The 15,098-nt window shown below is 66.6% G+C and overlaps 1 pseudogene; it reads left to right on the forward strand.

Moving 5' to 3' along the window:
- Nucleotides 1–241: 241 nt before the first annotated feature.
- LOC129530303 (fibroblast growth factor receptor 3-like) lies at nucleotides 242–14,208 on the forward strand (annotated as a pseudogene).
- Nucleotides 14,209–15,098: the final 890 nt, after the last annotated feature.

The following is a 15,098-nucleotide window of genomic DNA, read 5'->3' on the forward strand; positions in this document are numbered from 1 at the left end:
CGCGGCTGTCGCGGAACCACAGAGGTCCCTGCAGGGGGCCGGGGCGCGGGCTTCCCGCGCGGGAAAGTTTGCCGCCGCCGCCGCCGCCGCCCTGGGAGGGCTCTGCAGCAGCCAGGGAGGGAAGGGGGAGGAGGGAGGGACCGCGGCGGGGAGGAGGCGGCCACCGCCGCTTTCGTCCCTGTCCGCCCCTCTAACGAGCTGCCTTCCTCCTCCTGCAGTCTCCCGAGCGGCGCCCGCCTCCCGCCGGTGCCCGCGCCGGGCCGTGGGGGGCAGCATGCCCGCGCGCGCTGCCTGAGGACGCCGCGGCCCCCGCCCCCGCCATGGGCGCCCCTGCCTGCGCCCTCGCGCTCTGCGTGGCCGTGGCCATCGTGGCCGGCGCCTCCTCGGAGTCCTTGGGGACGGAGCAGCGCGTCGTGGGGCGAGCGGCAGGTAAGAAGGGACCCACTAGGCACGGGAGAGGCCGGCCCGTGCGGGCAGAGGCGTTGGGGACGGGAACCGGCCCCGGGTCGGAGGGGCCGCCGGGTGTGAGTGACGCCCCGGGGTTAGAGCCCGGATTCCGCTGCCTCCTTGCCGGAGAGCGCGGCCAGAGCTAGTGCGGCGACTTATGGGGCGCCCGGAGCCGCAGATACCCTCCAAGTGCGAGGCCACCACGGGGAGCCAGGCTGGGGGTTGGCGTCCGCAGCCCCGATCCCTTGCGGCTCCCTAGCCCTGGCCTGTCGGGAGGGCGCGGGGGGCCCCATTTCCACGATTCCCGCTGTTGTTATTCGGGTTCTGCGCAGACGGAAAGTTCCCATTGTTGGCGTCCCCCTCCCCCGGGCCCTAGTTTGTGGCCAGCTTCGGCCAAGGCGAGAGGCCGGACTTCTGAGGGTGGGAGTGCGCGTCAGCGAAGCCCGGCCCCTGCCCGCCCGAAGAGGCAGCAGCCTCCAGCGTCCCCGCTGCCGACCCTGCCCCTGCCTGGGGGCCGAGGGCGCTTCCCCGTGGGTGCGCGCCGAGCTCCAGGCAAGCGAGGGGCGCGTGTCCCAGCGTCGCGGGCCCTAGACTGGGCTGGCGGTCCAGGTCCCGCGGGACGTCGAGGGTCTGAAGGGAGGTCCCGCGGGGCGAGGGGAGGGGAAGGGGCGCCCGGCCGGACCTGCACACGCGCCGCGGTTCCTCGTGGGCCGGGCCGAGAGCTCCGGTGCCGCCGCCGCGTACACCCGCTGCCGGCTCCGGACGGGCGAGGGGGGCGCGCACAGCCCAGCCCGGCGGCCGCGCGGAGGGAGGCCTTGGCCCGGTGAGCTCGCGCCCCACCCGGGCCCAGGCCCGAACAGCCGCTTCTTTGTACCTCGACGCGGCCACAGACCGCGCATTGATGGCGGCTCGCGGGGAGGTGTGAGCGACTGCGGGCGCGGCGGGCCGGGGAGGGCACCTGGAGGGCCGAGGAAGATGGCCGCCCCGCCCGCGCCCCCGCGCCCCTTTCTTCGTCGGTGGCTGCAGCCTCCCGGAACAATGTCATTTTTTTATGAATGAAAGTGGCCCGGCGCTTGAATGTGCGTGTCATTCAGCGGCATGACAGGGGCCGTCGGGAGGTCAGCGCGCGCTTTTAGCGCCTGCTCGGGCGGCCCCGCTTCCAGGGGTGCCGGAGGGGCGGCCGCGGGGGGAGCTTGGCTTTCGCATTCTCATTCAGATAAAGATATTACTCCTTACGGCCCGGGAATGTCAGCCAGCCCCGGGGAAGGGCGGCGGCCAGGCTGCGAGGCCTCTCCTAGTCCCCCTGTGGGCGCGAGGGGCCTCCCCCAGTCGCTCCTGGAACGCCCCGCCCACCCCTCCCCCGGGGCGGTGTCCCCGCCCGCAGTGGAGCTGGTGAAACAGGTAGTGAGTTGATCGGTCAATAAACTTAATCCGGTTTCTTAACAAGATGGGCCGGGCAGTAAAAATACAAAGACCTCGTGAAATGTACTGAGGTCTAGGCTGGTGCTTGCCTGGGAACATAAATTATGGAGCCTTGGCTCTCAGGGGTCAAGGGCGGCGGGAAAGGTTTTGGCCACTGGACTGCCCTGGCCACCCCAGGCCCTGCCAGGACAGCCCCCATCTCCCCAGGGGGCCGTATTCCTGGTTGGGACTTGGAGGGACCCCCCAGGGTGCAGGGAGGTAGACAAGGTCGGCTCTCCCACAGTCCCACCCCACCCAGCAGGGGTCTGGGGGTGCAGGGCCTTTCCCGAAGGTGCTGGCTGCAGCCTCCCCCACTCCTCCTCTGCAGGGCTGGACTTTGAGCCGCGTGGCCTCTGGGTGGTTCATTAACCTGGGCTGAGCCTGGCCTCCGGGTCCTTGTGTGACCCTAGGAACCCTTGTTACCCACGCCCCAGCTCCCCACCCCTCAGGTCTCCCTTGGGGCTAGATCTGGGGCTGGGGCACCCCTTGTTACAGCTGAGCTTGAGTGGGAGCCCAGGGGCTTAGGGTCTCCTGGAGGAGGGGGGTCTGAAGTCACCTCATCTAGGGAGGCATGCAGCCCTCACCTGAGTGATTCAGGAGTGAGTGAGCCGGGAGTGGAGCCACCTTTGGTGGGGTAGGGGTCGGCCTGGACCTCCAGGCTGCCAGCTCAGGCTCAGGTGCCCTCTTCGAACCTCAGTTTCCTTACCTGTCCAAGATAACTGATAATGGCAGGCTGTTTGAAGGATTAGGCCAGATAACCCTGGCAAGCCCTCTTTAGCCTGCCCAGCCTCCGGATCCCTTTTTTCCTGACTTTATTGTGAAACTCCAGGTGGGGAGATAGGGAGGCTGGACTTTTGGGGGCCCCCTCCTCTTAGGCTATTTTATAGCTCCTACCTGGCAATACCTCCTGTACCCCAGAGAGCTGCAGAGAACTTCATGTGCCTCCGAAACCAGAATGTGTTGTTTCCTGACCCCAGGCCCTCATCTCACCCCAAAACCCAAATAAACCCCTGGGGCATCCAGCTCCGGAAGTGAGTCTGGATTTGATCCTTGTTCTCTGGGGTCAACCCGAGGGGCTTATGATGGAGCAAGGCCCCCCCATCCTCTCACCCATGCTCGCTCACATGCACTGGGCCTCCACTGCAGAGACCCAGAGCCTGGAGAAAGGTTCCCCAGGCCAGAGTTTGGCCGTCCCCAGCACCCTGGCCTAATGGACATCAGTCTTGGGGCCAGAGACCCAGGGCAGGGAGCGCCTCTCACCCCTACCCTCACTCCTGCAGCCATTTCAGGGCCTGGTGCCCTCCCTGAGCTCCTGGGCCTGTGGGGTGGGATTTTTACTTTGTGCCACAGTGGGGGAAACTGAGGTACAGGACCAGTGAGTGGCAGAGTTGTGGAGACTCTGGGACTAGGAAACGCCCCCCAGGTCCAGCACAGCCCCTCTGGGACACAGCAGAGGGCTGTCGTTGGCATGTGGAGCCCAAGTTGAGGTCGGCACTGTGTGGGGTTGGGGCGCCGGCGGGAGCATGTGTTGTGAGATCCATAGAAGGATGGGAGGTGGGACCCGTTGCCTCCTACCCCGCCTCGGGTACAGCAGGAGTTTTGTCTCCAACGTGTTTGGGCACCAGTGTCTGTGTGGTGTCAGTGGGGCCTCCCTTTTGTTGATCAAGAAAGAAAGAACCCTTCCTAGGGCTGCTGGGGGGCTATAGCTCTCCCCATGCCTGGCAGCTGGGTCGGGTATGGGGGCTCCACCCAACTGCTGACTTCCCAGTGGGAGTCAGACCCTGAACTTATAGTGCCCACTCATGCCCCGTGTCACACTGTCCTTCACCTGGTGCTCGCCACCCAGCCCCTGCTGGGGTGCCCTGGCCTCTGCTGGCACCTAGCAGGCAGGCAGTGGGGGGGCAGTCAGGGCTGCACCCTCCCCACCACACACGGGCAGATGGACACCGGTGTGGCTGGCCTGGGGCTGCTGTGTCCCCCGTCCCCCCGTGCTGGACCAGGCTGAAGCAAATACTTGTGTGGATGGCTTGACCTGTTGTCGCCACTCAGACCAAACCGGAACCAACCGGCTGTTGCCCTTGGGCCAGGGCCTGCAGCTGAGGCTGCCATGACCAGCCTGTTCTCAGCCTTCTGGGGGGCCTCGAGCAGCTCCCAGCTCTGGGTGGTCCCCACAAGACACTGGCCAGGACCGGAGGGCTGGAGGTCAGGCCAGGAGCCCCCCTGACTGCGGGGTCCCCACAGGGGCAGTCCTTGAGCTGTGGGTCCCTGTGGGGCGAGGGCTCCCTCGGATGCTTCAGGGGATGAGTGTGGGCCCTTCTGGCTGGCAGGGTCATCCTGGGCACTGGGCGCGTGCGGCTGGATCAGGTGGGTTGGGCAGAAGAGGGCCTGGCCAGGCAGCCAGGGACTGGTGTGGCCAGAGTGGGCAGCTGGGCCCCCGAACCTAGGCCACGCGTCTGCAGAATGACATGTGATGGCGCAACCCGCCCAGCTGGGTCTGAAGAAGGAGGCTGCCTGGGGGACCACCCACCCCCGTCCCGGCCCCAAGCCCAGGACGCCCGCCTGCATGCATTGTCTGGCCCTGGCAGGGAGGCCTAGGGGCGATTGTCCCCCCAGCCGTGCCCATGGTGTGTCCTTGGGTCACAGGCTTTGGTGGCTCTGGGGAGCTGGGCAGCTACTGGGGAGGGACCCAGGGGCCACCTGCACATCTGCCCCTCTGGGTGGGCCCCCACCCCAGCTTCTCAGCCCCCAGGGAGGGGCCAGGGCTGCTGACCTGCCCTGGCTCTCACAGCTTCCTGCCCCCAGCCTGGTCGTCCTCTGTGAGGGGGCCCCAGTCCCCCTGCAGGCAGCAGGACTCCACCCCCCGGCCCCCTTGAGGGCCCGCCTGGGCCTCCCCACTCCCCGGCCTGTGAGACCCACTTGGCCGGACCCAGCGCCGTGTTTGTACTTTGCTCTTCTCGGTGTGTTTTCCGTCATGACCGCTGTGTGGAGCTTCCACAGGAGCTGCAGGATACAGAACCTTGCCCACCCCAGGGAGCCCCCACCCCCGCCCCAGCCCCCTCGTGCTGCTCCGGCCTGTGCTCTGCCCGGTGAACCCGTGCATCGCCCCCCAGATCCGTCCACACGGCCACGTGACCCTGCACCTCCTTCCTTCTCGCCTGTTCTGTTCCCTGGCTGTCCATTTGAACTGCTTTTCAGGCCCATATGGGGTGCGGGGGCTACTGAGGACGGACCCCTCCTGGGGTGAATCTGCACCACGAGGGGGCTGGCTGGCCAACCCTGGCACCCCCTCTGAGCTCCATTTCAGTCAGAGGCCAGCAAAGGGCAGCCTGTCCCCTTTGCCCGCAGCACCTGCCCGTTGTGGTGCCGCCTGTGAGACAAGCATGGATTTTATGTTTCCAAGCAATTGAACAAATTAAAAGAACGAAGAGTCACACTTTGTGACACTTTGAGATTTGATTTCTCCATGTCCATAAGTGAAGCATCATGGGGCCACCGCTGTGGGGTTGGCTGCAGGTTGTGTGGGGAAGGCGGCTGTCACACCGAGGCAGACCGGAGTCCTTGGGACAGACTGGTTGGCAAAGCTGAAGATAGAGACCTTTGGCCCTTTTGGGACACAGTTTCCAGCCCCTGGTCTGGTGGGACCCTGGATCTGGGTCAGAGCCTTCCTCACTCAGGGCCGCTGAGGCCTCCACTGCTGTGTCTGTAAATGGTGCCGGGTTTGGGGGTGCCTGCCTCATGGTCGCCCATCTTGCCCACAGAAGTCCCGGGCCCAGAGCCCGGCCAGCAGGAGCAGTTGGTCTTCGGCAGCGGGGATGCTGTGGAGCTGAGCTGTCCCCCGCCCGGGGGTGCTCCCATGGGGCCCACTGTCTGGGTCAAGGATGGCGCAGGGCTGGTGCCCTCGGAGCGTGTCCTGGTGGGGCCCCAGCGGCTGCAGGTGCTGAATGCCTCCCACGAGGACTCCGGGGCCTACAGCTGCCGGCAGCGGCTCACGCAGCGTGTACTGTGCCACTTCAGTGTGCAGGTGACAGGTGAGCTCTGGGGCCACGCCAGCTACAGAAAGGAGCCGAGTGCCGGGCTCCCTGAGTCCCCGCATGGGTCAGGAGCGGCTGGGGGTCTCTGTGGTCATTGGTGGAGAGGAGGGCACCCCCAGGAAGTGCTGCCCAAATGGGGGACCCTGCCCCATCTGGGAGGAGCACCTGGGGGCTTCCTGGGGCAGGTTGGACATCGGATGCGGCCGTCTCTGCCTTGCAGACGCTCCATCCTCGGGAGATGACGAAGACGGGGAGGACGAGGCTGAGGACACAGGTGTGGACACAGGTGGCAGCAGGGTCCAGGGTTCAGGCCAGCCGGGGTGGGGCCTGCTGCCACCGCCAAGCCCTGCCCTCCACAGGCAGCTGAGGGACTGAGGCCCCGGAACAACCTCCCTGGGGTCACCCCGAAGGTCCGGTCCCCTCAGGATGCAGGAGGGGCTGGGCCACTGACATGGCTGTAGATGCCCGACCCTGGTGGCAGGGCTGGGTGCAAGGGGACACCGTGTTGCTGATGGGGAGACCGAGGCACAGGGCCCTGGGGGTTCCAGGAGCAGGAGGAGGCCAGGGCTGGCCTGTGGGGCTCTGGTGTTGGCTATAGGTGAGATGGACCCCGCAGACATGAGCGCAGCAGGGCGGGGCACTCAGGTGGCCGCCGTGGGGTGGATGGACCCGGGATGAGGGCGCCGGGACGCCTGCCACAACCAGTGGCAGGAGGGTGGCTGGTTGGTGGGCTGCGGCTGTGAGAGAGCAGTCGGGGACGATGCCTGGCATCCCGGCCTGGAACGGTGGCAGGTGGACTTTGCCAAGTTGTAGGGCGGGGAGGTGGGGCTTCTGGTTTTGGAGGGAGCTCTGAGGGGAGTGCGTGCAGGTGATGAGGGTCATCGTGGCACAGACACGGGGGGCAGTTACGACTTGCGGACTGATGGTGTGTGGGCTGGGTCCCTGGGCCAGTGGGGTGAGCAGGTGAGGAGGGGAGGCTGAGTCCATGAGAGAAACTGAGCTGGGGGAACTCACCCTGGGGGTCTTCAGGAGGCCTGGGAGGGAGCTCAGCACCGTGGGGTGCCTCTTTCCAGCCTCTGTCCACATTGCTGATTGCTGGGCCTCAGTGCCCCTGATGGGCATGTCCCTGGAGGGGGCTGGCAGTGAGCTCACTGAGGGGAGGGCTGCTTCCCTCCTGGGGAATGCCAGCCCATCCTTGCCTGGAGTCCCGGCAGGAAGGCAGCACCAGCCCTGAGGAAGGAGAAAAACCAGTTGGGCTGTGAGAGGGGTGGTGGGAGCCCTGGACATCGAGATGGGAGGAGGCAGGGCCTCCAGGGTGCCACCGTCTCTGGGTGCCCGCCAGACTTGGAGCTCTGCAGAGGGTGGTGTAGGGTCTTGATTCCCGTGGGCCCATGCTGCCCGGCTGCCTCCAAGGCTCCTGGCTCTGCAGGCGACTGGGCTCCTCTCCTGGTAAACTGCTCCCAGGTCCTGGCTTGTCCACTAGATGGGCCTGCCCCCTGGGTCTTCAGTCTCCCCGTTGGTGGGCCTGGCCCTGGCACGCCTCTCTGGGCAGGTGGGCTCCCCTGGACAATGCCCTGTGCCCTGTGACTTCACAGGTCCGGACAGAGCACCCTGGAGGGGAGGGGAGGGGACACACGGCCCAGCTCTGAGAAAGCCCTGGGGAGGGGACAAGATGTGGAGGCTCCTGGGAACCTCATCCCGCCCTCTTCCTACACAGGACGGGAAACTGAGGCTGGGGGTGGGCAGGGGCAGCTCTGGGGAGGGGGTTGTTCAGAAGGGCCTCTGCTCCCACTCGGGTCATGGCCTTCACACGCACCTCGGCCCGCAGGGGCCCCTTACTGGACACGGCCCGAGCGGATGGACAAGAAGCTGCTGGCCGTGCCGGCCGCCAACACGGTCCGCTTCCGCTGCCCAGCCGCCGGCAACCCCACTCCCTCCATCTCCTGGCTGAAGAACGGCAGGGAGTTCCGCGGCGAGCACCGCATCGGAGGCATCAAGGTGGGCGCGGCGGGGTGGCTCTGGGCCTGGCAGGCGGCGGTGGTCGCTGCCTCCGCTCACTCGCCCGCCCGCGTCCCGGTGCAGCTGCGGCATCAGCAGTGGAGCCTGGTCATGGAAAGCGTGGTGCCCTCGGACCGCGGCAACTACACCTGCGTCGTGGAGAACAAGTTTGGCAGCATCCGGCAGACGTACACGCTGGACGTGCTGGGTGAGGGCCCTGGGGCAGCGCGGGGGCGGGGGCGGCAGTGGCGGTGGTGGTGAGGGAGGGGGTGGCCCCTGAGCGTCATCTGCCCCCACAGAGCGCTCCCGGCACCGGCCCATCCTGCAGGCGGGGCTGCCGGCCAACCAGACGGCGGTGCTGGGCAGTGACGTGGAGTTCCACTGCAAGGTGTACAGTGACGCACAGCCCCACATCCAGTGGCTCAAGCACGTGGAGGTGAACGGCAGCAAGGTGGGCCCGGACGGCACACCCTACGTTACCGTGCTCAAGGTGGGCCACCGTGTGCACGTGGGTGCCGCCGCTGGGGCTCCTGGGCTGGCCCCAAGGGTGCCCCTTGGCTGGGGGTTGCGTGAGGATTTGGGTCTAGGGGCTGGAGCTTCGGGGGCAGAAGCTGTGGGGTTGCTTGTGGGGCCACGTCTCAGCCACCCCACACCTCAGGGCCATAGGCAGCTGCGTTAGGACCCGTTTCCGTGTCTGCAGAGGGCCAACCTCAGCCACTGAAGTCCCTGACATGGAGCTGCCCACGGGCTTCTTGGGGGTGGGTGCGGCTTGGGCAGCAGTGGTGCCCCAGGACAGGGCAGTGTGGCCAAGCCCTCCAGGCCCCCTCTGGACCTCAGAGGCGGTGGCTGAGCCCCGACCTGGCCGATTGGCTCTCGTCAGCTGTGTGCAGTGGGGCCCAAGCTCACTGTCTGCCCGCCTCCTGAAGCCCTTAGCTTTGTTCCCATGGCTGCCGGGTGGGGGCCACTGAATTGGGACGGTTGCGACACTCAAAGCCCAAAGAGAAACATCTGTTCAGAGAGAAGACGGTCTCGTGGGGGCGGGGAGCAGGCGCAGGGCGAGGGTGGAGTCCCGACCCCGCCCAGAGAGGCCGCCTCGGGCCCTGTCCAGGGTACAGGTTCTGCAAGAGCCCGGGGGAGGGCAGGCCAGTGACCAGAGGTTGTCTGAGGGTCTGGGCTGGGTTGTTGGGGTGGAGGCAGAGACGTGCATCCTGTGAAACCACAGCCACCTCGAAGTGCCTCCACGCCTCCTCCAGGCAGCCTTTGGGGCTGACGCAGCCCAGCCTCGATCTGTACCTTGGGGGTCTCCCACATCCTGCCTCGTGCCCGGCGGGGCTGCCTCAGGGGCGTGCCTGAGCCAGGTCTCTTGTCCCCGCAGTCCTGGATCAGTGAGAGTGTGGAGGCCGACGTGCGCCTCCGCCTGGCCAATGTGTCGGAGCGGGACGGGGGCGCGAGTACCTCTGTCGAGCCACCAATTTCATAGGCGTGGCCGAGAAGGCCTTTTGGCTGAGCGTTCACGGGCCCCGAGCAGGTAACGACTCTGTCCCATGCCGGCCGGCACAAGAGCTCCAGCTCCAAGGCCCTGTCCGCACGCCCTGCACGCCCCGCACGCCCAGCCCTGCTCGCTCCCGCCCCTGGCTCGCGCTCCACTCGGGGCCGCCTCGGCAAGGCTGGCAGCTCCAGCCTCCATGGTGACCACCCGCTTCGAGCCCCGTGGCCTGCGCCGACCCTTCCCGCACGCCTGCGACCCCCACAGGAGGTGCCCGGTGCCCACCGGGCCGGCTCCGTGCCATCTGTGAGCACCCCTTTGCGCCTCTCTCCACCCTCGCCCGCTGCCTGCTCGCTTCTGCAGCCTGTGTGTCCCTGTGTCCATCCTCCACCTGCACCTGCCCGGCTCTGCGCTAACCCGCATGCTGCCTGCCCGCCTGCCGCTCACCTGTGACAGAGGACTCGCCGGTGGAGGGGCCTGGCTTCGGGCTCAGTACCGGTGTACCAGGCGGAGGGCCCTCGGCCGCGTGGCGGTGACCAAGTTGGCGGTGGCTGAGGAGTTGGTGGTGGCGGCGTTTTCCTTGCAGCGGCTGGATCCTGCCGTGTGGACTCTGTGCGGTGGCCGCAGGGCGGTGCTGGCGCTCGCCTATCGCTCTGCTCTCTCTTTGTAGACGGCGGGCGCTAACACCACCGACAAGGAGCTAGAGGTTCTCTCCTTGCACAACGTCACCTTTGAGGACGCCGGGGAGTACACCTGCCTGGCGGGCAATTCTATTGGGTTTTCTCATCACTCTGCGTGGCTGGTGGTGCTGCCAGGTACCGGCTTCTGCTGCTCCTGTTGCTCCGCACTGTCTGGGGGACGCTGGCTCGGGACACGCCAAAGCTGCCAGGACGGACGGGAATCCTGTGACTTATGGCCATCCCGCTCCTTGAGCCCTCACTCCTGGCCCTGTGCCCAGTGTGGGGACAAAGTTGGCCTGGCCCGGTCCTGGTCCCAGAGGGGCCCCCTCAGCCCCCTCGAGCCCACTTCCCATCTGGGTCCCCAAAAGGCCCCTCCTGTGGCTCTGGTGTCTCCCGGGCGCCTGGTGGCGGTGTGGGACTGGCTGGCTCTGCTGGGCTCCTCCTCTCCAGGGTCTGGCCCTCTAGACTCACTGGCGTTACTGACTGCGAGACCCTCCAGACAAGGCAGGTGCTGAGGTTCTGAGCCCCCTCCCGCTCCCAGTGGTGCCTGTGGCTCTGGGCCAGGGGCATCCATGGGAGCCCCGTCGGGGGGTGGGGGCCAGGCCAGGCCTCAACGCCCATGTCTTTGCAGCCGAGGAGGAGCTGGTGGAGCCTGACGAGGCGGGCAGTGTGTATGCATGCATCCTCAGCTACGGGGTGGGCTTCTTCCTGTTCATCCTGGTGGTGGCGGCTGTGATCCTCTGCCGCCTGCGCAGCCCCCCCAAGAAAGGCCTGGGCTCCCCCACCGTGCACAAGATCTCCCGCTTCCCGCTCAAGCGACAGGTAACAGAAAGTAGATACCAGGTTCTGAGCTGCCTGCCCACCAGGCCTCCTGGAGCCCCCCCCTCGGCCCACGCTGGTCCTGGGCTGTGAGTCCTCTCTGCAGCCAGGCGGGCTCCCCTCTCCTTGTCTCTGCTCACCATGTAGAGCCTAGGGTACTTTGGGGCACGAAACATTCTAAAAATCTTCATTCAATGCTGGTGGAAGTCAACACCCCCCCTTCTGGCCCAGCACTGACCCCCGGCTGTACCTCCACGCCCTGTCACCCACGCGGCGCCAACCTGCCCCTGCTGACCCAAGCAGGTGTCCCTGGAGTCCAGCGCGTCCATGAGCTCCAACACATCACTGGTGCGCATCGCAAGGCTGTCCTCAGGGGAGGGCCCCACGCTGGCCAGTGTCTCCGAGCTCGAGCTGCCTGCTGACCCCAAATGGGAGCTGTCTCGGGCCCGGTCAGTGGTGCTGAGGGCCAGCGTTGGCTGTAGGGGGCTTGGTGGTGGGGGTGAAACAGCCACCAGTCAGAGGCCTGGCTGGGTTTAGGGGCCGTCAGTGATGTGGCGGATGTTGGGTGTGGCTGGGGTTCTATGGAGATGCTCCTGGGACTGGGTGCATGGCAGGGACTGCTCCTCTCAAGGTGCCCTGTCTGGAGGGGCAGCAAGGGCGGGAGGCTGTGGGTGACGCTCTTCGTCCTTATGAGCAGGCTGTAGGGGGAGCATGGAGGGCTTCCTGGAGGTGGTGGCTCTGGGCCAGGCTGGGGTGGGGACCGTGGTGGGCTGAGAGTGGGCGAGTTTGCACACTCATGGCCCCTCTGCCTCCACTGCCAGGCTGACCCTGGGCAAGCCCCTTGGGGAGGGCTGCTTCGGCCAGGTGGTCATGGCGGAGGCCATCGGCATTGACAAGGACCTGGCCGCCAAGCCTGTCACCGTAGCCGTGAAGATGCTGAAAGGTGAGGAGGGGGCGGCCAGGGGTGCAGAGCGGGGCTGGGGGGGCGGCCAGGGGTGCAGAGCGGGGCTGGGGGGGCGGCCGGGGGTGCAGAGCGGGGCTGGGGGGGCGGCCGGGGGTGCAGAGCGGGGCTGGGGGGACGGCCGGGGGTGCAGAGCGGGGCTGGGGGGGGCGGCCGGGGGTGCAGAGCGGGGCTGGGGGGGGGCGGCCGGGGGTGCAGAGCGGGGCTGGGGGGGGCGGCCGGGGGTGCAGAGCGGGGCTGGGGGGGGCGGCCGGGGGTGCAGAGCGGGGCTGGGGGGGCGGCCGGGGGTGCAGAGCGGGGCTGGGGGGGGGCGGCCGGGGGTGCAGAGCGGGGCTGGGGGGGGGCGGCCGGGGGTGCAGAGCGGGGCTGGGGGGGCGGCCGGGGGTGCAGAGCGGGGCTGGGGGGGGGCAGCCAGGGGTGCAGAGCAGGGCCGGGGGCGCCGCCGCCGCCTGACACAGGCCCTCGCTCCTTGCACAGACGATGCCACTGACGAGGACCTGTCGGACCTGGTGTCTGAGATGGAGATGATGAAGATGATCGGGAAACACAAAAACATCATCAACCTGCTGGGCGCCTGCACGCAGGGCGGTAGGTGTGGTAGCGGCGGTGGTGCCGGGTGGGCGGCCCTCCTGGGCCTGGCAGCCCCTCTGAGGAGCCCGTGTCCCCAGGGCCCCTGTACGTGCTGGTGGAGTATGCGGCCAAGGGTAACCTGCGGGAGTTCCTGCGGGCGCGGCGGCCCCCGGGCCTGGGCTACTCCTTCAACACCTGCAGGCCGCCCGAGGAGCGGCTCACCTTCAAGGACCTGGTGTCCTGTGCCTACCAGGTGGCCCAGGGCATGGAGTACCTGGCCTCCCAGAAGGTGAGCAGGGCGGCAGGTGTGGGTGGAGTAGGCTGGGCCCTGCCCTGAGATGCTGGGAGCAGCGGGGAGAGGTGGAGAGGCTTCAGCCCTGCCTCCCACCCCTTCCCCAGTGCATCCACAGGGACCTGGCTGCCCGCAATGTGCTGGTGACCGAGGACAACGTGATGAAGATCGCAGACTTCGGGCTGGCCCGGGACATGCACAACCTCGACTACTACAAGAAGACAACCAATGTGAGCCCGGCCCTGGGGTGAGGGGGTGGGGGTCATGCCAGGAGGATGCCTGGCGCCAACACCGCCTTCCCACACTCTCCCAGGGCCGGCTGCCCGTGAAGTGGATGGCGCCTGAGGCCTTGTTTGACCAAGTCTACACTCACCAGAGTGACGTGTACGTGTCCTCCAGACCTCAGGCTTCAGGGGTGGAAGCGGGAACTGGGCAGAGCCAGGACCCCAGCTGCAGCCCCCAGGCCTGTGCCCTGGAGCTCTTGGGTGTGGTTTCTACCCCTCCCTGGGGGCAGCAGTGCAGCCCTGGCCTATTCCCCTGGTGCCCGCCCAGGTGTCTGTCCTGGGAGTCTCAGGACAGCCTGACCTCACCTTCCCCTGCAGCTGGTCCTTTGGGGTCCTGCTCTGGGAGATCTTCACGCTGGGGGGCTCCCCGTACCCCGGCATCCCTGTGGAGGAGCTCTTCAAGCTGCTGAAGGAGGGCCACCGCATGGACAAGCCCGCCAACTGCACACACGACCTGTGAGTGGCATCCCTGGCCCTCCACTGGGTCCTCAGGGGTGGGGGTCCCTCCGGGGCTGGGCGGGGGAGGGACCGGCAGCCCTTCAGGCTGTTCCCGAATAAGGTGGGAAGCGGCGGGGCTCACTCCTGAGCGCCCTGCCCGCAGGTACATGATCATGCGGGAGTGCTGGCAAGCCGCGCCCTCGCAGAGGCCCACCTTCAAGCAGCTGGTGGAGGACCTGGACCGTGTCCTTACCGTGACGTCCGCCGACGTGAGTGCTGGCTTTGGCCTGGTGCCGCCCGCCTATGCCCCTCCCCCTGCCGTCCCCGGCCATCCCGCCCCCCAGAGTGCTGACGTGTGGGGCGGGCCTTCTGGGGCACAGCCTGGGCACAGAGGCGGCTGTGCGAACAGGGGCTCGGTGGCACAGCGCTCACCCCGCCTCCCGCCAGCAGGAGTACCTGGACCTGTCGGCGCCTTTCGAGCAGTACTCCCCGGGTGGCCAGGACACCCCCAGCTCCAGCTCCAGCTCCTCGGGACGACTCCGTGTTTGCCCACGGCCTGCTGCCCCCGGCCCCACCCAGCAGTGGGGGCTCGCGGACGTGAAGGGCCACTGGTCCCCAACAATGTGAGGGGGTCCCTAGCAGCCCACCCTGCTGCTGGTGCACAGCCACTCCCCGGCATGAGACTCAGTGCAGATGGAGAGACGGCTACACAGAGCTTTGGTCTGTGCGTGTGCATGTGTGTGTGTGCACATCTGCATGTGCCTGTGTGCGTGTGCATCTTGTCTCCAGGTGCAGAGGTACCCTGGGTGTCCCCGCTGCTGTGCAACGGCCTCCTGACTGGTGCTGCGGCACCGAGGGGCCTTTGTTCTGGGGGGACCCAGTGCAGAATGTAAGTGGGCCCACCCGGTGGGACCCCCGTGGGGCAGGGAGCTGGGCCCGACATGGCTCCGGCCTCTGCCTTTGCACCACGGGACATCACAGGGTGGGCCTCGGCCCCTCCCACACCCAAAGCTGAGCCTGCAGGGAAGCCCCACATGTCCAGCACCTTGTGCCTGGGGTGTTAGTGGCACCACCTCCCCACCTCCAGGCTTTCCCAGTTCCCACCCTGCCCCTCAGAGACTGAAATTACGGGTACCTGAAGATGGGAGCCTTTACCTTTTATGCAAAAGGTTTATTCCGGAAACTAGTGTATATTTCTATAAATAGATGCTGTGTATATGGTATATATACATACATATATATAAAATATATGGAAGAGGAAAAGGCTGGTACAACGGAGGCCTGCGACCCTGGGGGCACAGGAGGCAGGCATGGCCCTGGGCGGGGCGGGTGGGGAGGGAGGCCCCAGGGGGTCTCACCCATGCAAGCAGAGGACCAGGGCCTTTTCTGGCACCGCAGTTTTGTTTTAAAACTGGACCTGTATATTTGTAAAGCTATTTATGGGCCCCTGGCACTCTTGTTCCCACACCCCAACACTTCCAGCATTTAGCCAGCCACATGGCGGAGAGTTTTAATTTTTAACTTATTGACAACCGAGAAGGTTTATCCCACCAATAGAGGGACGGCCAAGAATGTACGTCCAGCCTGCCCCGGAGCTGGAGGATCCCCTCCAAGCCTAAAAGGTTGTTAAT

Source organism: Gorilla gorilla, chromosome Y, assembly GCF_029281585.2.
Source record: "Gorilla gorilla gorilla isolate KB3781 chromosome Y, NHGRI_mGorGor1-v2.1_pri, whole genome shotgun sequence".
Classification (NCBI taxonomy): domain Eukaryota; kingdom Metazoa; phylum Chordata; class Mammalia; order Primates; family Hominidae; genus Gorilla; species Gorilla gorilla.